A 24,412-nucleotide genomic window follows, 5' to 3' on the forward strand; every position below is an offset into this window, starting at 1 on the left:
CATATGGTTTCACTCATATGTGGAATATAAGAAATAGGAAAGAGAATCATAGGGGAAGGGAGAGAAAAATGAGTGGGAAAAAATCAGAGAGGGAGACAAACCATGAGAGACTTTTAACTCTAGGAAACAAACTGAGGGTTGCTGGAAGGGAGGTGGGTGGGATGATAGGGTAACTGGGTGATGGGCATTAAGGAGGGCATGTGGTGTGCTGAGCACTGGGTGTTATTTGCAACTGATGAATCACTGAACCCTACATCTATAGCTAATGATGTACTATATGTTGGCTAATTGAATTTAAATTAGAAAAGAAATAAAAATAAAAGTCAGGTATGCTAAGTCTCAAATAATTCCCACTAAAGTTCAAGGGATCTGAACAGGCTAACTGGAGGAAGCTTCCCAGCAGAGGTGGAAGTGAGCTGGACTTTGCAGGAATCATACCTTCAGGGGGAGGAAGACATTTCTGGCAGGATGAAAGCCAAGGTGCCAGAAATGGGCATAGAAGTAAGCAAAGCAGCAAAGTTGGATCCAAGTTTTCAAGTGAGGTGAGTGCCAGATATAACAGACTAGATTATAGAGGGTCTTGAAGGCCAGGCTAAGGGGTTTGAGCTTTATTCTGTGAGCAAAAGGGAATCCCTTAAATATTTTGAGTGGAGCTGTGGCACACACAGAGTCAAAGTTCTGACTATGAAATCTTGAGAGAGCATGGGGTGGTTGAAGCAGGTAGGTTAGAGCTGGGATGACCCATGAGGTAGCCATTGTGAAACTCGGAAGTGTAAGTAGATGGGGGTATTTGCTTGAGGAATGATCCCTCTCCCATCATTAGTCTATGCTTCTGGACTCAAAACAGAGATTCATATATAAAGCAAATACAAAAAGCAACTTAAAAAGACCTGTGGAAAGACCAAGTCCGGCACGGTGACCCTATAGACAGGAGATCAAGAAGCAGACCCAGGGAAAGAAAGAAAGAAAGAAGGTCTCCAGGCAATACCTTTACTGACAAAAATGAGTTCTTAGAAGTCATCCCTTTCGACTGAGGCTGTAAAGAGAATTTGGTTCATTTTTGCAAATGCCGGTGTGCTTTGTGGTTTGTAGTGTTTTCAACTACAAGACCATTTTCCTGCTGTCACTGAAAACTATAACATTTCTTCAGACTACAAAGTAGGGTCACAACAATACTGAAGTGGGTGAGGGTGATTTTCTCCAGAAATGCCTTTTAAGACAGGACAGGAGGAGAGATACTCAAGTGAGAGATTTTCATCCCAAGCATTTGCACTTTAATTATGATAACAGTCTGAAAATTCCTAACACCTTTCATGTGAGGTGATCAAAAGCAATTTTATTACATTCATCATTTTTATTTATATGCAGAAAACTCTTCCGATTTCAGCAGAGGCGAGATTTATTATATACTTGCATCAAAGCTACCAAATCACACACCTGACAGCAAGTCGTATTTTACCCAAAAAAAAAAAAAAAAAAATGAAGCCTTAAAATTTTACTGTCATACGGTTTCTAGTCCCCTCCTTGTGTTTTAGCGTTCCTGCCAAACATGCCAGGAGAGAGGGCGCCTTGAACTTTTCTGACCCTATTGTGTCAAACACATCTCTCATGCTCTTCATACTTCATCTCAATTCTTTGACAATCCGGTCTGAGGTTTAAGAAATTCTCCACAGGAAAAACCTCAAAACACACACTGTACCTTCCACTAACATCTGGGGTCATATATCAAAATTGCCCTCACAGATCAGCTCCTGGCTTGTTCTGATGGAAGGGAAGGGATGTCTAGGAGCTGGCTCTCCTGATTGCCTAGGAGCTGGCTCTCCTGATTGCCTGCCCTTCCCTTCTTTTTCCCTCAGGTGAAACCTCACTTCCCCATTAGGACACCTACCCGCTTTCCAGCGCTCTGAGTCCTTGGACAGATGGCCTGTGAGAGCCCACGAACCCTCCAAATAGTTCCTCAGTAGGATTCAGCCAGCTGTGGTCTGCTCCTTTGGGCCCCAATTTGTGAAGTCAAGTTCCTTTATTACTAAGAAACACGCACAGTTTAAAATAATGAGGCTCAGTTGAATCTGAACGAGTCGGGGGTGAGGCCCCGACATCAGTTCAATTTTTAAAGCAGCCCAGGGAGTCTCTTTCCCGTCTCGGGGTTCAGCTCCTGGGTCTGTGACACCCGAAAATTGAGAGCTTCTTCACACTGGCAGCAGCAACTTGTAGCTCTGCCCCATTACCACGCCACAAAACCAATATATTGAGTTACACTGGAAGCACCATGGCCATTGTTTGGATTACCAGGAGAAAAAGAGGAAGAGGGAAGGTCTGGAGGCTCAAGAACATTCAAAGAAGGCAAAAAGGATGATTGGTCTGAAAGCCGAGCTCTACCATCAACAGCACCAGGCTGAGAAAATACAAATAAAATGACTATCAGGACGCATGAAAGCCGAGCTCTACCATCAACAGCACCAGGCTGAGAAAATACAAATAAAATGACTATCAGGACGCATGAAAGGAGAAGCTCCAAACAAAAGAATGATGGTGAGAGACTCCATGAGGAGCGGTGCTGCACGTCTACTGGGCAGGGAAGGACTGTCCCCAGCTCAAGTCCTTTCCAATGGGATGAAACAAAAATGCCAAGAGAAAGCGGGCAAATGGGAAGTCCCTTTGCCCTAAAGTTCATGCCCAGGGAGAAACAGAAGTATCGAAAGTTTTTCAAACAGGAAAGAAAAACAACAAAGCATGAAGAGGTTAGTTATTAAAGTCTGCTTTCCTGGAAAAGGCTTTCCTCAAAAACCCCTAAATACGAGAGATTTTAGTAGGCCAATGGGCTTACATTGCCAAAATGCCCATGCAACACATTCTGAGTTGAAAGCCACCTTTCGCTTGCCAATATTGGCGTAAAAATGAATCCCTCATCCCCACTACGTACTACTTTGGGTGTTATTACCAAAGGTACTGTCACCGAGATGAATTTGAGGGAGTTGGGCCATGTAACACAAGGAGGCGAGAGGATCTGGGGAAAACATGCCCAGGTAGCAATGATCCTGACAGTGACAGACACAAAGGCACAAAGGTTGGCCAGCAGTTTCTGGTAAGTAATTCCTTAGAATTACTGACGACCACAGACCAATCAGGAAAACCACCATTTCTGTGTTAGTTCTGTATACCACCAAACAGCCCGACGTGTCTACAGTCACCAACAGAACTATTTATTCTATTGTTTAAAAAAAAAAAAAAAGACACACCAAAAAAACAAAGAAACCCAAAATCCATGAAAATAGCCCAGTTTTACAAATTGGTTTTCATTTTTGAGTCTGTTTAGCATCTGGATGTTCCTAAGTTTTAATAATTTCGAAAAGCAATTCTAGAAATATCGTGGTCTGTTTCTGCACTAAGAAATGGGTCCTCAGCAAGGCTGATCTAGTGTTACTGGAAAACCAAGTACGGTTGAAAACACCTTTTATCGTAAAGGTTAGTGCACACTTAAATACAGAACTTAGGCTAGGAGATTTCCTTTTTGAGATCTTACCTGAAATCTCTTCCACTTCATTTTCTTTCATTAATCCCACGAAATGTAGCATTAACACATGGTCACATTTGTTTATAAAGTATTTACACCAAAAGTACAGGAGAGAAGGCACTGGACAGTAAAGAGGAGGAGTTTAGAAGAATTTGGATAAATCTTTTTACTTCTGATTCTTCCAATAAGTTGGTGAATTTGTATTTGAAACATATTTTCCTCTTAATCATGAATAGTAATACCAACTTGGAACTGTATTCTCTATTCAAAATATATGGAAAAATTGTACCAAAATGTATGTATTTTCATACTCTTAGAATGGTTAAAAATTCAAGTAATTCCAGCTAAAATAGTTTTAAAAAGACTGTACTGGGGGCACCTGGGTGGCTCAGTGGGTTAAGCCTCTGCCTTCAGCTTGGGTCACAATCTCAGGGTTCTGGGATCGAGCCCCCCATCAGGCTCCTGATCAGTGAGGAACCTGCTTCCCCCTCTTTCTCTGCCTGCTCTCTGCCTACTTTTGATTTCTCTCTCTGTCAAATAAATGAGTAAAATCTTAAAAAAAAAAAAAAAAAGACTACGTTGATGCCCTTAAAGAGACACTTCTTTGCAGTTACTTGGATAATATAAAAAAGGTCATGTTTTAGGTTTGTAACCAGTTCAAATCACTTTTGTAATCTGATTTATGTTTGTAGCTTTGAGCTTTAAGTTGTTCATCATATTACATTAACCTATAATCACATTAAAGTATTTAAATTCTGTTTATTTTTTTAAAGTCTGTCTTGAAAGTACAAAATAAAACAAACAATAAATCAACCCCAGTAATTTTAATCTGCAGCCAGGGTTCAGAACCCGTAGATTAGAGGATCTCTAAAGTTCTGTCATCTTTAGCATTCCACGGCTCTAGAAGGTACAGTGGATTACTAGGGTACACCAGTCCCCTTTCCTTTCAAAACATGATGACTAATCCTAGAATGGCAAATAGTTTCAATTCAAAGACCTACATTCCTGATTTAGTTGTTGCTGTCTAGAGCTCTGTGGTGAGGTTGAAGGCATTATCTGGACTAAATGGGAAAAAATGTTGTATCAACCAGCAGTGTCTAGCATGAGTCATAGGGAGAGAGAGGCACTCAAGATTTCTCCTGACCTGTCCTAATCCAAAGAAGAAACCACAAAGGAAGAGATCTTAGACAAGAATGTAGATCAGTGCTATCCATAGTTTTAGGGATGTGCTGCTGTGTAACAAAACTTTCAAATCAAAGTGATCCAAAACAACAACTGTGGGCTCCTGTTGGTATGAATTGGACAGGGTATGGAGGAGACAGCTTATCTCATTTCCAAGCAGTGTCAAGGGAAAGGATGTTGCCTGGGGCTGGAGGGTCAAGATGGCGTCACACTCCCATGCCTCTCCTTGGTTGGGGAGGCTGGAAAGGTCTGTGGGGGTTGGCTGGTCTCCCTTCTCCAGCAGGGTCCTTACATGGTGTTTCAGAACTCTAGGACAGTGAAAGTAAAAACTCTCAGGCCCCTGAAAGGCCTCTTACAAGGCTCAGACAAGCACGGCATTGTCTCTGCAGAATTCCCTTGGTCACAGTAAGTCATAAAAGGAAATAAACTCCACCTCTTGATGGGAAACACAACACAAATGTCCAAGGAGGAAAGGAATTGTTGGCAGCCATCTTAGCAGATAATTTACCATACCCCTTTCTCGGCTCAACTAATGGATCCACTTGTGTGGCTACTGGCCTAGAAATCATATCATAAAACAGGTGAAGAAAGCAGGTCAATATTCCTGATTATCCAATCCTAACTTATATTGTTAAATAGTATAAATAATACCACATGCATATTCTGCATATTCTATTCATTAGTACATACATTTACATCACTGCCTTAGCTAATATCTAAATGTTATCAGATAGCATCATTTACTAAATTATCAGCTTCACCGGTGACTATCAGAAAAAGATAACATGGTTGCATTTTAACCTTATAAACTCTTGAAGGGATTGTATTTTGTTGTATTTAAGAATACTATTGGGGGTAAGAAAGAGAGAGAGGGAGGCAAACCAAGGAACAGATTCTTAACTACGGAGAACAAACCGATGGCTCCCAGAGGGGAGGCGGGTGGGGGGATGAGGGAAATAGGTGATGGGGATGAAGGAGGGCACTTGTGATAAGCACTAGGTGATGTATGCAAGAATTGAATTACTATATCATACAAACGAAACTAATATTACACTGTGTTAACTAACTGGAAATAAAATTAAAACTTTAAAAAAAAACAATACTATTGCACATAGGAAAATAAGAACACAATAGGAAGGGAGCTGTTTCCCCAGCAGCACTCTTACCTGAAACCCAAATTGGTAGTCTCTTGGGTGTCAGTTTCAGGATATTGTGCACAGCCATGAGATTAAGAGCAGGAAGTAGAACCAGTGGCTTAAAATCCACTTCTAGGCAATTACACCCCCAACTCAACTCTAACCTCCCCTGATCATGCTGCATATCCTTAGAGCATCTGTTTCCTCCTGGAGGTTGTGTTCACTCGTCTAAATCTTTTGTCCCCTTCACACCATACGATCCCAAAGACTTTGGCAGGATTGGGGGAGTGGGGTCTTCTTTTTTCTTTTTTTTTTTAATTTTTTTTTTTAATTTATTTGACATGGAGAGAGAGAGAGAGATCACAAGTAGGCAGAGAGGCAGGCAGAGAGAGAGGGAGAAGCAGGCTCCCCACTGAGCAGACAGCCTGATGCAGGACTTGATCCCAGGACCCTGAGATCATGACCTGAGCCAAAGGCAGAGGCTTAGCCCACCGAGCCACCCAAGTGCCCCGGGGTCTTCTTTTATCTTAATTACTCTTCAAATAGAATCCAGCCCTGGGTTCTCTTCTTGAAACAGTGTCAAAGAGAGTGTGGCTGGGCCCACAACTCCAAGTGGAAAAACTTATTACCAATTGAGTTTCACTTGTTTCCACGTGGTAGTTCTACTGATTAAAATTTCAAAATGACTTTCTTTGTTATTTAAACAAAAATGAGACTTGGGAAATTTTTAAAACAATAAGACAATTCAAATGAGGGCCACAGGAGTAGAGTTGACATACTGCCTGTCCTTTGAAGTTTACTGGAGAAAAGTGACATGAATGATGTCATAGACATGATTACATAGACCACACCCAATCATTTATCCCACAAGTGTTTATTGAGCACTTAATATGTTCCTGATATGGTGTTAAGCACTGAGCAAATAGAAAAATAGGACTCTGTTCTGGCTGTGATATTCTGAGTAGGGGAGGCAGACCAGATATATAATCCATTATATTGAACAATATCTTTTGTAGTCTAATAGTAAGAATAATAGAAGATATTTTTATAGCACTTACCATGAACCAGGCATGGTTCTGTGTGCTTCAATGTATATTAATTCACTTACTCCTCAGAATAGCTCTATGATCTAGATTCTCTTATTATCCCCATTTTATAGATCAGGAAACTGAGACGCAATGGTCCTATTCATGTAGCAATGCTACCATTGTAAAGGACAGGAGGAGTTGCTCAGGTGAAGAAGGGATATTTGCAAACCTGAGAACAACCTTAGGGCTGCTGAGAATGCTGGTGAGGCTGAGGAGGGTGTGAAGGGGGGCCCCGGGTGGGGTGGGGGAGGTAGGCATCGATGGTGAAGAGCAATGCATACTGTGACCAGGGAGGTCCATGTGGGGCCAGCTATCTTCCCCCCCGACCCGGTCTGATCAGAGACTCACCCCTAATTTGGAACCATGTCCTCACAAATGACAGGCTGGAAATTTGGAAAACGGAGGTAGAAAACAATTTTGGTTTTCAGAGTCTTTTAACACACATTGTCTTAACTATGTATATCTCATGTTTTGCCGTGAAGAAAACAAATGAGGAGACAAATGTCACCCAGTAAATAAGTCCAGAGCCAGGCCTGTGCCAGGCCCCAAGTGTCCATTCAGCTAGTCCTGTGTCTAGAGGGTCTCAGTGACACAGAAAGGATAAATGAGGACATTTAGGATGCTGTGACCCCATTGGAGGCAAATTCACTCACTGTGAAAATGACATTAGAGTCTCATCGTTACTGTAGTCATAACTGACCCGCAGGTCTTGGTGTCCTTACCTGTAAGATAAAGGAAGTGTTCAAGACGATGTCCACAGGGCCCATCCAGCTCTATTCTTCTCCACCTCCATCACTGTCCAAACGTAGCCTCATTATTTTAGTCAACTGTTGTTTTTGGCCATTGCTGAGTGTCTAGTTCTACTCACAACAGAGCTGAGTTGACGGGCTGTTGTCAGAGCTGGAAGCCCGGCGCCTGGGACACAGCCTGAGGCATGTCTGTATTCCGGCCGAGTCTCTCACTTCAGTTTAAGCTAACCTGGAAGCAGCCAGCATTTCCATGTCCCACTGTGGGATCTGCTTTGTAGCCTGAAATGAGATACGTGTCTCCCTATTAATATCCTCACACCGTCTGAATGCATTTTAAAAGTTCACTGTGTCCAGCAACCTGTGGGCCTGTTTTTGTTATTGTTGGTTGGAGTCGTGCATACCTGACCCACAAGTTCACCCCCAGTGCAGCTTTATCTGATCAGGGAAGCATGACTTAGAGAGGCATGGGCACATTTCCTTTGCAAAGCAGATACCCCTGGATGTGTTTTTCATGCTGGATATCTGTACCCACTCAAATGGATGGCCATGGTGGTTCTCCCCGGGTGGAGTGTGAGTGCCAACGAGGTTGTGGAGAGAGAAGAAGCCATTGCAAAGGCAACCACATGGACTGAGTCGACTGCCCCAAGGAAAGGGACATAGGGCAGTGACCGTGTTAATTGGTCCCCTAATCCCCCCTTCTACTTATACAGGACTGTTCAATTTTCAACAAGTCTTTGCATCCTTCATTCATTTGATTGCCATAGTGCCAGGGGGGTGACCAGGAAATAGGAAGCTGAGGTTTGGCAAATGGCCAAGGTTACATGGAAGGGCAAGACTAGAACCCAGGCCTCCCACCTCCTAGTACAGTGAGCTTTGCTCTGCACCCTGCTGCTGCAACCACTGGGATCCGAACTTGAACTTCCTAAAGGCACAGACACCCTTACTCAACAACATATGCTTCAGGACTTGGCATACAAAATCAAGAAATATTTATTGAGTTTCTCAAGCTTTAGCTTGATTAATGAGAGATACTGAATTCACTCGAGTAGGGACAAAAAGACTCCAAGCCCTTATGGGGTCTGCAAGGCCCTCCATGATGTGGTTCCTATTGTCTTTCTGACCTCAACTTTGACTTCACCTCTTTTGCTTCCCCTAGTGCTCACCTCACTCTGGCCACTTTGGCCTCCTTGCTGTTCCTTAACTGAGCTCTGCCTCAGAGCCTTTGCACTGGCTGTTCCCCTTGCCTGGAACACCCTTCCTGAGTTACCTTCATGGTTAATATCCTCACTTCCCTCAGGTCTATGTTCACACATTACATTCCCTATGAGGCCCGCCCCAAACACCCTATGTGAAAATGTAACTCAGCCCCTGCTCTAGTACTTCCAATCACTCTTACCTTGCTCTTTCTTTCATCAGCATTTTTTGCCTCTGTCACAACGTATACATTTCTTATTGTTTATGATCGTTATTTATCATCTGCCTACAGCTGGTAGAATACAGACTCCAGGGAGGCAGATGTTTTTGACTCACTGATGTATCCCAAGGGCCTCTAATAGCCTCTGGCACATCGTAGATACGCAATAGATACTATTGAATGAATGAGCGAATGGGTTTGCAGAGTACTTCTATTTCATAGAGAGGTCTTCCTTCTGCAAGACCCTTCTGTTCAAGGGTCTACAAGATGAAGCATGATAGAATCAACTCCTTTTGGTGCCACAGGGTTGGCAGGGAGCAGGGAATCTGTCCCATTACTTTCATGGAGGGGGAAAGGAGTGCCATGACCTGAATCACTGACGGAGGATCTTTTCCACTGGGCGTGGACCTCTTGACTCTAGATGGGGTTCTTCCAAAGAGGAATAAAGGAGCAGATGGAAAGACAAAACAAAAAACCAGAAAAACATCCTTCATGGTAGATTTTCAGAGGAGCTCTTACTCTCAGAATCAGGAAGGCATAGCACCAAGAATGCTACCTATCACAATTGTAGATATTGAGGAAGGGACAGAACGTGGCCCCAGACCCACCAATGTGGCAACAAATGCAGGAGCCAGCACAGGGATTCTAAGCAGGTGGGCAGGCTCGGAGTTCAATGGGCAGGACTTCCGCTAGGGGCAGGACTTCCGCTAGATCCAGGCCCCGGGAGTGCTAAGCAGTAGGGCAGTGGCTGAAGAAAGAGGGGATTTCCCCCAACGTTGTGGAATCTCGGTAAGTGTGCCAAGCCTGGGTACAGGCCAGTGAGAAGGCTGGCATCAAGCCCGCAGACATCTGTATGGAACAAGCAGGAGTCTTTGCTCCTGGGGGTGGGGGGTGGGGAACGCTCCTGGGATCCTAGGCTGGTCACCAGGGCAAGACCCTGAGGGAGAGGAGCCAGAGCTCAGGCAGGAGGCTAGTGCTGTGCTCAGTTACCAGAGAGGCAGGATGGGTGGTTGATAGTCTGGAGACCCTCAACATCTCCCCCTTCTTACCCCAGACCTGGTTTGGGAACTGGGGATAAGCTGGGCCAAAGCAGGGAGAGCCAGAGAAAGGTGGTGTCAAACAGACCCAGCTGCAAGAGAGAGAGATAGAGAGAGACAGAGACAGAGAGAGAGACAGAGAGAGAAGGATGCAGGGCAGGGCTGACTGAAGTGCCCAAAGGCCTATTCACAGGGAGGAGTGACTAAGCCTGGCTCCTCTTTGTTTAGCAAAGTACTGAGGAGAGAGACTGCATAGGCTTTCAAGAGTCAGGGTCAAAGCCCAATATCATGGCTTTAGAGCGGGCAAGTAGTTATTATATCTAAACCTTAGTTTCCTCACAAGAGTGCCAAAATAGCCGAAGGAGAGAGCGCTCAGAAAGCCCACACACCTCACGCGCACCCTGAGAAGGCCTAACCCAGCCCCTCTCTGAAAGGACTGGCAGTCTCTGACTTGTCTACCTCGGCCTTGACCTTAGCAGGTTGGAGGAAGGGAGACTGTAGCACACCCCCGCCTCACAGCCAGGCCTCTCCCCCGCCCACCTCCATCTCCAGTGCCCACCCCACTGTGTGCCCAGCCAGAGCCAGTTTATTTGAACTAAGAATTTTAATGTAAATATGCAACATCCCTTCCCCTCTCCGTCCACTCAGGGGGCAGGAGCGTGTGTCCGCCCCCGTCAGCTGCAGCAAGAGTGCCCTGTGTGCAGAGATCCTATCTACGCTGAAAAGAGCAGAAATATTAGATGAGGCTAAATAAGAAAACACAGATTATTGCTGGAGACCCCTAAGGCCTACTTTGTCTGGGCAATAGTTTGTTTTACTTTTCACAGAATTTATTTTGGCTACAGCCAGATTGATGGTGATTATATCTGAAATCCCTCCCACATATCTGTCACATAAACACTTCGTTTAATTCAGGTTTGTAAAAAGCTATGGGCCAATAGGGATCCAGTTTTTCCGATTAATTAGCAGACGCTAATTCTGGGCACCTTGTCACATGGTCCAAAGGCTCAGAGGCTGAGGGTCCGAGAGGGGATGGCAGGCGGCCTTAGATCCTTTCACAGGAGTTTGATCCCTTGGCCCATAAAGGAACCCAAGGAAAAGCTGGAGGCGAAAAAAAAGAAGGCCACTCTCTGTCTAGCCTGGCTGAGAAGAAGGATTCCAGGCTGCAGAGTGGGCCAAAGTCACCCATCCGGGCACAGGCGAGGAGGAAGGCGGTTCATATGGATTTTGAAGTGGATACAAAATAAACCCCAGGCGTGTCCCCAGAGTTTCTGTTGATAGCATCACTGGGTCTGACACCTCCTGGGAAGGGAAGGCCCTTAGGGACCAGTGATGGGGGAGGGAGGCCCCTGCTCAGGCAGCCATGGGCAGGGGGGTGGTTGAGAGGGGAGGGGGGATGCAGGTCCTGGAGCCTTGGCAGCAACAGCTCAGATTCCCTGAGACCCCCAGACCGCCTGCTCCCCAGTGGCCGTGCCGGCGCTGCCAGCCCCGGGCAGGATTTCCTTCTGTCTGATGGGAGTGTGCCCCTAACAGGCTGCATATGCCTGCCAGCTGCTGCTCTCCTTCTGCCCCCGCAGCCAAGACAAGAAAAGCATTATTTCCTCTTGGCCTTCTAATCTCCGGGCCTCTCTAACTTCACAGGCCGGCTTTGGGCTCCGTTAACTCAGCGCTTCTCTGGGGCGAGTTCCCCTCTGCTCAGAAAGGGCTCTTTTCTTCTTCCCCATCCCATCTGCCTTTGCCTTTGATGTGGTGTTCCCCCCTAAGGGAGTATATAGGACTTTCAAGGGGGTGTTTGGTTCTTGGAGGCTTTATTTGCATCCGTCCTTATTCGGAAGAGCCTGTTCCCTCTGCAGGATCCGGATGGCCCGGGAGGAGTCCTGGCGGTCCAAGAAAGAGAACGTTCTGAGCGTCTTAGTCTCTGGTCTCATATGTACCATCTCATTTAATTAAAAAAAAAAAAAAAACAGGTGAAGAGCTATTTTTGAACCCCATTTCACAGATGTGGGATCTGGATGAACAGGAGGGAACCCAGCCAAGAAGAGATTGAAACAACCCTAAATCCTCATCTGCCTGAATCCACATTCCACACCAGCCAGTGCTTTCCAGAAAGGGCTCTGGAACTGGAAGGCAACCCTTTCCACCCTCGCTTATCTCTGCTGTGCCACTCACTAGGATGACCCAGGTCACGTCCCCAGCCTGCCCTGGGCCTTAGTTCCTTTCTGTGCAAAGGAGGGGAGGGTAGCATCTCCCAGGCACCGGCCTTCCGGGCTGCCGGCCTCTGTCCCGCCTCCAAACAACCACAAGAACTGGGCCATCCCCAACTTTGAACCTGCCCAGGGACTGCAGGCCAAAACCCAGCTCTAGCCATATCCCATTACTAACCAAACACTTGTCTTTCTTCCTGACTGAAACTGAACGTGCCTGTTGCTTGGGGCTCTTGACCAAGAGAGCTCATTTTTAACCCTTTCACAGCAGCTGGGTTTTTTCCACAGCGCATGGAACGCGAGGCACAGATCAGTCAGACATTACTCAGCCTGGACCTCACCTGGGACCTCACCTTTCGAAAGCAGCACACGCCGTTGGCTTGGCCAGTCCCAATTTTTCACTCCTATCCCATTTTCAAAATGTTACTTTGAAAGTGTGATTCCTATTTCACTGCCCTTTTTAAAGAACAAAGTGTGCCATTGTTTGGAGGGCAGGAAAGGAGAGGCTGGTCTGGAGGGGAGAGAGGGAGGCCAAGGGAGTTGGGGTCAGGGGTCACTCTTTGGCACAGGCATGCGCATTCCCCGGCGGGGGAGTGGGGGGGGACTGGGAAAGGTCGGGTCCCCTGGGAAATGCCCACCCAATGAGGACACCCCAAGTCTGCGAGGGACTCCCCATCTAACTGCTTCAAAGGGTCTTTTGAACATTAACTCCTTATTCCTCATGACTCTCCTCTCAGGACAAGACTGGAATAAGAGTTTTGTTCTCCTGCACTGATTTTTATTGGCTTCCAAGATTTTTAAAGTTCCATCTTCAGAGCCAAAAACAAAGAAAACCCAAAACAGAACAAAAGGCAACCTCAGGAGACAGTACTATGGAGACAACCAGGATCCAAATTCCAAAACTCTTGGGCTCACCCCAGCCTTGAGGATGTGATAGTCACACTCAGGAAACACACAGCACAGGCCTCCGGGCTCAGAGGCCTAATTGTTAGACTGTGTTTCCAGATGCAAGGTTCCTGCCTTCGGCACGGGCTTTTTCTATAACAAACCCACTTTGGGGTCATTCATCAGTGCATAAATATACACCTGGGAGGTGGGGGACAAGCCCCCATTTTTCTGGCTTTATAAATACGGAACTCCCATTTCTCCCATTGACATTTGCAAAAGAGTGATCGATTAGAGGGCTTTGCACCATGGAACAATTTCAAATAAACCAGTGTCGTCTGGTACATGCTATAGCTCTCCACACCCTGCAGAGGAAACAGGCCTTTCTTTCTAGACTTTTCTTTTTAGGTGGCCAACAGCAGAGACCTAAGCCCGACAGGGGTTCCAGCTTCAAGTTTTCAATTCAATGTGGTAGCAGGAGGGGGAGGGTATGCCAACTCTCAGTTCCATTTGCTACTTAGCAAATGGTGGACCTGGAAGTCTGAGACACAGAGCACAGAGGCCTCCATGAACTCCTGGGGGTCAAAGAAATGTAAGTGGCTGAGACTCACTGTGGGGTGACTTCCCAAGGTCTGTTCCCAGCCAAAGAGACCTAGGGCCACCTCTGTGGGACAAGTTGGTTGTTGTGCAAATGGAAATTTTGAGAGAACCACTAGCATTGTTGTCTGACCCAATCAATATATTGTCTGCATCCGATACCTGGAATGACATCATTGCAGACACCTTCCTTTGGATCAACCATGTTACCTGTTTGTGACATGTGAGGGTGTGCTGGGAGGAGGTGGAGAGGAATTCGAAGCTGAAACAGGAAAACTGCAGCAGAGTCAGTAAGGACTCAGAAAAGGCCCTGGGTTTAGATCTGAACATTAATGGTCATCTTAAAGAAGGCAGCTCCAGGCAATGTGGGAGGAGGGTTCTAAGTCAAGAAATGGGAATAGTGTGTACAGAGCCTTCTTTGCTTTGCAAGTTTGGGGTTGAAGGGAAGATGAAAAATCTCAAATTATGGCTAGAAAGACAAGAGAATGAAGGTTTTGGGGGGAACCTTCTAGGCTTTTGGGGCAGCTCGCATGATATACTGTCAAGGTAGTAGGGAGCCTGGTTATTAGTTGGTTATTTATTCAGGCTCCTGGTTATTAGCTGGTGGGAGTGTTGAGCCAGTTGCCTATACCAACTGAACCTTCCCTGGTCAGCTCTCCAGTGCCCCCCACCCTCTGAACTGCCATGATTGCTCGGGGGCTCTCCAGAACTTCTGTGATTGGCTTCTTGACCTTGATACTACCTGCCCCGGGAGGTGAGGACTGGAGCCTTGAGAGCCTGGGACAGAAGGTGTGAGGAAGGACCACTGAGGGGGCCGCCACCACCCCCTGTGAGACCCATTTTCCATACCACGTAGATGCCCAGCTCTTGCTGGACTTGCTCTCGAGCTTTGGAGGGAAGACCAACATGGTGAGGGGAGGGAGTAGTGGACCCAGTGACTGACCTGGGAGGAGAATCCGATTTCCCAGAAGGGGGCTCTCTTCTTGGAACCCCCGAGAGCTCCTATGACAGTAAGATTGAGAGGGAGGCCTCAACAGCCTGTCAGATTGCAAGCGAGCTTCTGGCCCTCCTGAGGCAGAGGGTGGCTGAGTGGGGCTAGGGGCATCAGGCTGCCATCGACACAGTAATTCCAAGCATGTGCCTACTTCTGTCAGCTCCTGAGAACCAGAAATGACGTCAACAGAGCCAGAAGCAGGTAAGGATGGGCTTGATCCAGCACAGGGCAGAGCCACCCATGGGGACTTCTGATGCCCCAGCCCTGCCTGGCCTGTGTCCACTATCGCATTTGCTCCATGGATATGGAGACTGGTGCAGCCAGGGGGCTTTGCATCCACGGCAGAGAGAGAGATATAGAGACCAGACCAAGGGTGAGAGACCTCATCTGACTAACAAGAGACCTTACTGTTAACTCAGTGACTTAGTTTTCCTGCTTATAACTCCTCCCTGTGCACCCCCTCCTCCTCCCTACCCACCCCTCCCCCATCTTTCCCTCCTAACCCCCTCCTCATCCACACCTCATGTCCCTGTCCACCTTCTTTTCCCCAGCCCACCCTCCCTTCCCCCTGCTCCCAGTCCTCTCCCTACCCACACCCCCTCCTCCCACCCACCCTCCTCCTGTCTTCCTGGTCCTTCACCACCACACAGCTGTTTCAACCTAACTCAGGGCTCCAATGCAAACCAACCTTTGATTTGAGAAACACCGCTAATAACCACTGTGGCCCCTTAAACGAATGTCATTATCCACAGACAACAGACACCAACACACATATGTAGAGATAAACACATGTGTGTTCTGTCTCTCAATCATTTTAAATAAACGTTACCACAACACAGCTCAGCTATGTAGACTTTTTTTTTTAAAATCAATATTGCCTCGAGCTAGCAAATAAGGAAGGAAATCACTGGGAAATGCATTATTCATGAGCTTGCCAGAGTGCTGATGACTGGCAGTGATAAAGGTCCCAGTGTGAGCGAGCGGCAGTCTGATAGCTTCATATCAAGTCAATCTACCCAGCCCGCTTCCTGTTTTCGGGAGCTGGGATATCAGCTCTCATCCCTTTTCTCTTCTCCCTCATTTCAGAGAGTGGGATCTGTGCACCTGTGGGAACTGAACTTGCCTTCTGCTCAGGTCAGGACATGTGGGGAGCAGGATGGAGCAGGTGGGGAGAGAACTGAATTCCCCGTGGGGGGAATTCAGTGGGGGGGGGAGACCCGGTGCGAATGAGAGCTCTGTCCTCCAAAGTCCTTCAGCTCACACCTTCTGGTGAGCCAGAAAGAATCCTTCCCTGCTGTCAAGAATTCTAACTGTCAAAGGGAAATCATCATGGCTCAGTGACCAATACAGAGCCCTTGCCTGACGGAATTCTGGGAGAGTCTTTCAGAAGCCCCAGCACCGAGCGAGTTAGGGATGGCCTGGCCACCTCATCCCTCAGCCTTCTCACAGAGGCAGGCTTCCAAGGGGAAAGGAGGAGAGAGGAAGGGCTGGTGGGGCAGGGAAGCCTGGGGCTCCCTCACAGATCCCACACTGGCCCATGGAATCACCTCGGGTGAGAGGTCCACTCCACCTGGACTTCCGTGTGTCCTCCCCCTCCATAAAGTGAGAAGTCAGGAAGCCCACAGTGCCAGGAAGAGACTGGGATTCTTCCGAAGTGTTGCACGAGCTCGAGTGGGAGAGAGAGGGAAAACTAAAAAGGGAGGAAAAACTGTCATGTTCCAATTAAATTTCAAATGATTAACAACACAGACTCATGCATAACATATATGCACCTGAGAAATGTGTTATGGAAATGAACATAAAGTTCCAGAGAGCACTAGTTCACACACCGTCACACAGGCAGGGAGTGTGACTCCCAGAACAATAAGCACTGAGCCCGTGTAAGACACAGAGATCCCCGGAAGAGGGTCCGATGGGTAACTTCTAGTCCTGCAAAAGCAGCTACCACCATTTTTGTTAAGCCTCTGGAGGAAAGTAAGAATCTGTTGTGTGGTACAGTTTCTTACAGGTCCCCCCCCCACTCTCTGCCATGACTCCTAGCGGGCTGGGGGGCTGGGACTTGGCAGATGGCAGGGTCCATGTCAGAAATCAATGGAAGCAGGTCCCCCAGAAGGAAGTGGGAGCAGGAACCAGGTTCAAGGTCTAGTCCCCCAGCTGCCCAGGTGGCAAGCAGAGGGAACTGGACCGGTGTCATCCTCTTTCAGTTCTGGTCAAATAGGGCTTCTGGGTGAGCCTGCCCCGTGAGCCAGAAGCAGCAGAAGGCCAGCCCTGTGGCAACAATTCTCAGCCATCATTCTGCTGAGGGTGAATCAGCACAAGCAGTGGAACCCCTGTTAGAAACCTCAACCCTCTCCGTGAAAAGTCTGAGTTAAAGTCCTTTCTTTCTTAAACGTTGCTTTGATATTTTAGGTACAAAGAGGGCCTTGAATGAGGTTAACAAAAAGAGTGACAAGTAGAAATTTTGTGGTCCCACTTACCAAATAGAGACAAACAGAGCAGATTCACATGGTTGGCTGCCCACGTTCCTAAAACATGGGGACAACTGCTCTTTTAACTGAGCTACCTTTCCACCTGCAATTCTATGTATCCTACAACAGCAGCCACCTGAAGGAGAGACCCGGGGACTCCAAAGCACCCGGGACGACCATGACACCCGTTGGGAAGTGGAAAGAATATCTGAGAAGCCCATAGCTTTCACAAAGCACACTGTACCCTTCACAAGACCCATGTCCTCCAGCCTCTGCTGTGGCAGCTGAGGGGTAGAGCCTGGCAGCAAGAAACACAGCGGTAACACACGATCTGCTGACGGCCAAGGACGCGCTACGGAAGCAGTTCCTCTGTCTGTTTTCTTTCCGGGTCATGAGCCTGGACCCGCTGAATGCGGGACGGAGGTAACACACAACAACAACAACAACAACAACAAAAATGCCCTCCTTCTTTAAGACTCCCAGGGTGTACCCCGGTGTTACAAAATAACCTAGAATAATAGAACATAAGGACGGAACAATTTTCCCTTCAGTATAGTCACTAACATACCAGGAATGACATTATTTTGGTTAAATATATATCTGTCTCCCTTCCCTGACCCCCAAATTCCATACTTTACCAAAACCTCAAGGAAGGTGAGGTGGGATGCCCAGATGAAGCTCTTAGAACACCTGCTTGGTTCTACGTGGCTAATTGCTGTAAGGGCCCCAGTTTTGCACCTTTCCCTTTGCCACATAATTTTGTAGTTGCTTCCATAAAAGGAGCGGAATAGACTTCCCCTTCCTCGACTCTGAGTCTGGTCACACACCTTCATTCGGCTGATAGCAACAACTGTGTGCCGGCTCCTGGCCTGGCTGCAGGGGCCTGTGGGATTCCTCTTGCTCTCTTCTGCCTGCACCACGGTGGCAAGACCATGTCCAAGCTAGCCTGCTGAAGGATGAGAGGCTCTCAGAGCAGAACTGAGTTCCCCAGGTGCCCCAGACAGGACTGACCTAGATCAACTGAAGGCCAGTCAACCACCAGACGTGTGCATGAACAGCAGAAGCACCCAGTTGACTCCCAGTGGACCCCAGAGGGGCGAGCAGTGCATACTTATTGTTGTATGCCTTTTAGGTTTTATGGTTGTCTGTCACATATCATGCAGTGTTCCTGAGGCAACAGGTAGCTGGTAACATATAGTAAAAAGAATAGGGGCTTTATAGTCCATTATGTTTATGTTCTACTCCTACCTCCACTGTTTTCCATCTGTGCGACTCTGAGTTCGCTACACAACTTCTTTGCTTCAGCCTCCCCAACCATGGAGCAAGAGAACCTCAGAGTGTGATTATCAGGATTAAAAAAGACAGTATAGGAAAGCTCCTAAAATAGCATGGGGCATGTGGTAGGTGATGAGTAAACATTGCTTCCTTTACCTGGAGTCCTTTACCCAAATGCACAGAACCTCCATCTGAGGCTAAGCAGTCTGGTATCTTCATTTCTAGATCTGGACAGTCTGGAGTCCGAGCTCACCAGGACTGCCTAGGCACAGAGGCCACCCTAATGTACATATTGGTTAGTGGCCCACTGCCACACTTCGTGACATAGCACAGACTTCTTTCCACTCTGCCAACGTCTGTATCAATGGTCTTCTACATCCCTTTCAAAGGTCACAGAGGAACCCATTCAGTGAGCACATCAGCATTTATTTTACCACAGGGGATTTTTCCATCATTTTTTTCCTCACTGAATAAGAAGTAAATGTATATTAATATCAAGATAGATGAGGTGATGGAATTGTAAAATAGCATATAATGAACAAAAGAATAGCAAAGGGAAGACAAAGTCTTTAAAACTGACATTCAAAATAATGGCTCTGCATCATCAATGAACACTTCATGTCTCTGCAACAATTCTATTGAAGAAGCCCAAGTAATATATTCTGGAAGACTGTCTATCCTGAATGGTTAAAATAAAAGCTTCGCTGTCTACAGGAAAAAGCCACAGTTGTCTGAGAAATGTCACTTCTGAGGTGCACCAAAGCCAGATAACTCAAATTTGCCTGCAAATTCTTAAAGAGAGGGCAAAGAGGAAGACCAGCCTTTCCAGATTTCAAGAGCTCTGATGGGTGAGATTTGTTTGTTAAAAACATCATGATCCCTGTCCCTCTAAGCCCATTTTTATTCCTGGTCCTCTCAGTCTGTAAGACAAATAGCAGCAGCTATATGGTTCCACAGGAAGGCGCCTGCCTTTCTTCAAAGCCCTCGGTGAGCTCCGGTCCCTTCCACATGCCATTCCCCTGCCCTGTGAGCCTTCCAGTGGAAACAGTGGGTAAGTCTGCAAACAGCCGTGGCCAACTGGCCACCATTAGCAGATCCCTTGCTCCTGGAGGAAGCCACACTGGCCTTCAGCGGAAGTCCATTTCCAGTTATTACCACTAGACAAATGGCTTTTAAATTACATCCTAAAAGGCTAACAGGCCATTTGTCTTTTTAAGTAATGGCACAGAAATACTGTATTACTGCCGTTCTAGCCCTGCAAAGGGGGTCTGCCTTGAACTGGGAGTGCAGGTAGGTAGCTAGGAAAGAGGCCCAGGACACAGAAACATTCAAGGTAGGATGGGATTTGATCCAAAAAAATGGGAGGCTTTTCTAGAGTCAGACAGGAATGTGCACACTGGTGAGACCTCGGAGGAGGCAAAGCTGAGGTGGCTTTTCCTGGAAGCTGTCCAGATTGACAGGGAGGACCGGAGCCGTACTTTGGGGATGAGAAAAGGGAGTGTTGGGACCCCTGGAGCAGAGGGAAATAAAGCTGGGCCCCAGCTGTGACCAGGCCTCCACCATCAGCCGAGTGCCTGGATTTAGCCTCACACATGCAACCTCGGGAGCCATGGACTTCTTAAAGAAGCGGCCAGGTGCCAAGACAGCCATGACAGAGCCGCTCTGGCCATAAGCTCTGCCTCTGTGCTTCCGGCCTGTCCCTCACCACACTTGGGAGATCTTAAAAACCAGGAAGCCCTACCTCCACGGGGCCAGGCGTTAACTCTGTGACATGTTATGAATAGGGAAACATTAAAGAAGGAATTCCAGCATTCCTCCCCCATGCTCTAAAGCCTTTGTTTACCTTATTAGTTGAGGCCTGTCAGTTCCCCCATGAGCTGACAGGTCTGGAGGGTGAAGGAAGCTGTCACCACATGGTTTCCACACTGACAGTCTGTCTCGCCTCTGTTTCAGCACACAATCTGCCTCGAGGCACCAAGGCACGCTACATCTTTCAGACTGTGGCCTCCCCGGGGCATGGCGGGACCAGATCCTCCAGTCTGGAGCCCAGAGAGTCCCACAGAGGGGCCTCTGGGTCTGCTGAGAACAAAAAGGTTCCAGCTCTCAGGGATAAAGTTATCATCTCACGCGGCCAGCCTCGCCCCGTCCCAGGGAGGAGGCACTGCTTCTGTGTGATTTCCTCCCTCCCGCTCTCACACGAGATCTCAAGTCCTATCCTTCATGGAGCAGTCACCACTGTTTACAGTGCCCCGTGACTAACTTCATGCCCCTCAGACTGGAGCTACACACTCTTAGACACGCTCAGCATCCAATGAATAAGCATCACTTACGTTCAGGAGTGTTGATTTTACAGAGATAAAGAGTTTGAGGGGAAACCACAATTTCTGGATTGGAACAAGCACAGACACATTAAGAAATGAAAGGCAAAATTTGCATGCATTGTTTCAGATAACCCAGAAGTCCAAGATATTTAACTCTTGTGGAACAGAGCTAAGCCCTGAGATTCTTTGGGTTTACGCTTCTACTCTTCTCTGATATTAGGGATGCTTTGGTGAAAAGTTCAAGAACAACGTAACTAATGTAACTAACATGAAAGTTACAAAATAGTTCCCATTATCGAGTTTCCAGTAAGACTAAGAAATATGTCCATGCCTCAAGTTCTTCATTTAAGCAATTATAATAAAATAATATTTATATGGCAGGCTCTGTTCTAAGCATGCCATCCTTTAAAAATTTGGTTACCATCTAACAAAAAGAGAATCATTATTTCAGCTGCTCAAGGAGGTTAAGTAATGTGTCCAGGGTCAGGCAACTTCAAGGTCTGGAACTTCAGAGTGGTGGGACCAAGATTCAACCCCAGTTAATGCGACAACAGGCCCTTTTTTCTTAGCTATTCATCTACATCGACTACGGAATGAAAGGGTGGGATCAAGAGAACAAAGGAAAAGAAACCCTTTCTTATGAAGACAAATCCAAGATGGCCATGTCCTCTTTAGTTTAGTCTCCTCCACTTTTTGGTAGGTGGGAATTTTTCTATTAGAAAGAACCAAGGTACACAAAACAGAATTCGGGAGGGATTCCTACAGTGGGCTCAGAGGACAGGAATCCCAGCGGGCTTTCTGGATCTGAAATCTACAGAAGCGATTTCTGTAGAACAGGAGTGACTTCTCAGTAGCTGCACCCACTGACCAAGAAAGCAAATGGAGGAGACAATAACCAATTGTCAAACGTGGAATGTGAAAGGAGGCAGCATAGCTGGAGGGCGGACACAAGAAGATTGCTTGTCTTCCCATGGGGTCCTCAGGGGTTCTGAGCAAAAGGGCTCTGAAGGAAGGGACACCTGGTACCCAAAGCTCATCTTCCTTCCCCATCCTCTTGGCCGGAGATGCTCGCCCCAAATGCTACCCTTTGGACCTGCTCTTACGCAAAGTGCAATAAAGGCAGGTTTGATCCATTGAATCAAGGGAGGAAGCTGACAACCTTGCAAGAATCCAGTGGAAGAGAAGACAAGGGGTGCGGAGACTCAGTGAGAAGATGTGGGCAGCCCTGGAGCGGCACCTCCAAGCTCATAGGCCATCGTCTGCTATGGGTGGCCGCAGAGGCCATGGCTAAATATCTCAGAACACAAAGCTTTTCTTAGCATTGACCTGAAGCCTCCGTTCATCCACCTGTCTCTGAATGCCCCCCCCAGAACCCCCCCCCACCACCCATGAACAGTTACTGGGCTTCAGCTGCCCTGTAGCAGCTCAGGACTTGCCAAAGTATACCACTCAAGACTATGCTTCCCAAAAGACCTGCGAGGACAGGTCAAGGACGTGCAGGGGAGCTCTTCAAGATATTTAATTACTGGTATGACTTGGGCACCAACCAATCAGAGCAGGCTTTCTCACCCAAGATACCTTCATGTTGAGTCCCTTCTACTTGTTAGTTTTAAACTTCAGGGTCATCCCTCCGTATGGGGCAGCAGTTGCCCTTTAACTTCTTGGTGTGGCTCTCTCCCACCGGTACACAGCCTCTCTCCCTGAATCCCTCCTCGCACCCCACATGCTTCTCTCAAGTCCTAGCCTCTTTCTAGCAACGGCCACCAAAGCACACAACCCACACACCACTCATTCCGACCTCTAAGTGGTCACCTAAGCTCTTCTCCCTGGGAAGTGCCCTCTTCTCCCTTCCTGGGCCACATCTCCTCATGCTGAGCTTTGCCTATGGGTTCCTGACTCCAGTAATGCTTCCCTCTATCCCACACAGCATCTCTTCCAGCACATGTTAGTCTGGACTTGGCATGTGATGTTACGAAGCTCCACTCTTCTCTTGACATTGTCCTATGGTGTCCATTTGAGTGCTTCGCCTATTAGTTCTGCCACCCCACCGGGGCTGGTTGCTCCTTGAGGGGCAGGGGGGCCAGGCTCCACGTCCATCATGTAATCCCATCATGCCCAGGGGAGGACTAAAGACTTTGCTGGAGTTCAACAGCCACCTAGAGAACCAAGTTCATGGGGGCCTGGATACAAGGCCTGGGCCTGACAGGGGCAGTCACCTCTATCTTGGGGCCTCAGTTTCCTTATCTGTAAAATGGGAGGTTGGACTGTGGTTCTCAACCCTAGCTTCACATTAGAGTCACATGGGAACTTAGAAAAAGGCTCAATAGCTACGGCCTCCCCCAGGGCTTCTGCTTGAACAGAGTTGGGTGGGATTGGACATCAGTTTTTGTTCCCTTTTTTAAAGCATTCCAGCTGATTCCAATGTGCAGCCAAGATGGAGAACCACTGGATTCGATCAACCACATGGTCCCGGGGAACTCTATGGCTCCATGAACTGCAATGAATTCGATGCTATTCCAAGTGTAGTCACCTCTGAGAGAGGGTCAGGTTTAAAACTCCTGCTGACTCACAGCAGGGAGAGGCCACCAGGGGGGCTGTGGCAATAGCCACTGTCAGAGCTCAAAGCTGGTCAACTCCTGTCCCCATGGCAGGTCCTCCTCTGGGGCTGTTCTTAGGTAACACTTATGCCAAAGGACCCTTAGATGCTGAGTGAAAGGGTTAAGGCCTCCCCCAAATCCAACCCCCTCGACATATTATGTGCTCTTCAAAGTGTCAAGAAAAGTTCAGGATTGCTGTTGGCAGTTTGTGCCGAAATTCTTGCCTGAACATATTGGATTATAAAATATGTGGCTATGACAAGCATATATGACAGATCAGTTTGCCTCATGCTGAGATGATGTTTAGAAGAAAAGACATGTTTTTTCACTGTTGTGGTTTAGAGTTTTTTGGTTGTTTTGTGTGTTTCCTAAGTGTTTTCATTCTTTCCTCCTTCTGGAAATACGGTCCTGACTTTGAGTTGTGACATCGATTAAAAACTAAGCTAATGAAAAAGCAAAACCCACGGGAGCACATTAAATGCCACTTAGGAAAGTTGGTTCCGGCTCCTTTTCCGAGCCGCGTCTTAGACACCAAATCATCCTCAGTTACAGACCTTCACTTTCTCTGGTATATAAAAGTCTTTTTGTAACTTCCCTTCATTGTAGGGCTGCATAAATGGGGTATATTCATATCCTTTCCCCTCTCTTTCTCTCCCTCCCCCTCTCTCCCTTGCTTGTTGAAACAAGCATAGTAATTGCATTACCAGATTTCCAGGATTAACTTTGAGTTCAAGGAAAAGAGCTCGGTTTGAGCGTGTATCTGTAATTAGAGGTGGTAGAGTAATTAGCTGCACACAGCTCGACTGTCTGCAAGGGGCCTAGAAGACAGGTCTATTTGTTCTGTTTCATCAAACAATTTAATCAAACAGTGAGTGCTTTGCTCACAGGCCTCGCAGAACAAATATTTGCTGATTGATTGATTCATCAAACAACTGGTCAATTCAGTTAAAC

General features: G+C 47.1%; 1 pseudogene; it reads left to right on the forward strand.

Annotated features, from left to right (window-relative positions):
• The first annotated feature begins 468 nt into the window (after positions 1–468).
• The window catches only part of LOC125109837 (ribosome biogenesis protein NSA2 homolog), a 48,256-nt pseudogene continuing 24,312 nt past the window's right edge, over positions 469–24,412 (forward strand).

This window comes from Lutra lutra, chromosome 9, assembly GCF_902655055.1.
Source record: "Lutra lutra chromosome 9, mLutLut1.2, whole genome shotgun sequence".
Taxonomy (NCBI): domain Eukaryota; kingdom Metazoa; phylum Chordata; class Mammalia; order Carnivora; family Mustelidae; genus Lutra; species Lutra lutra.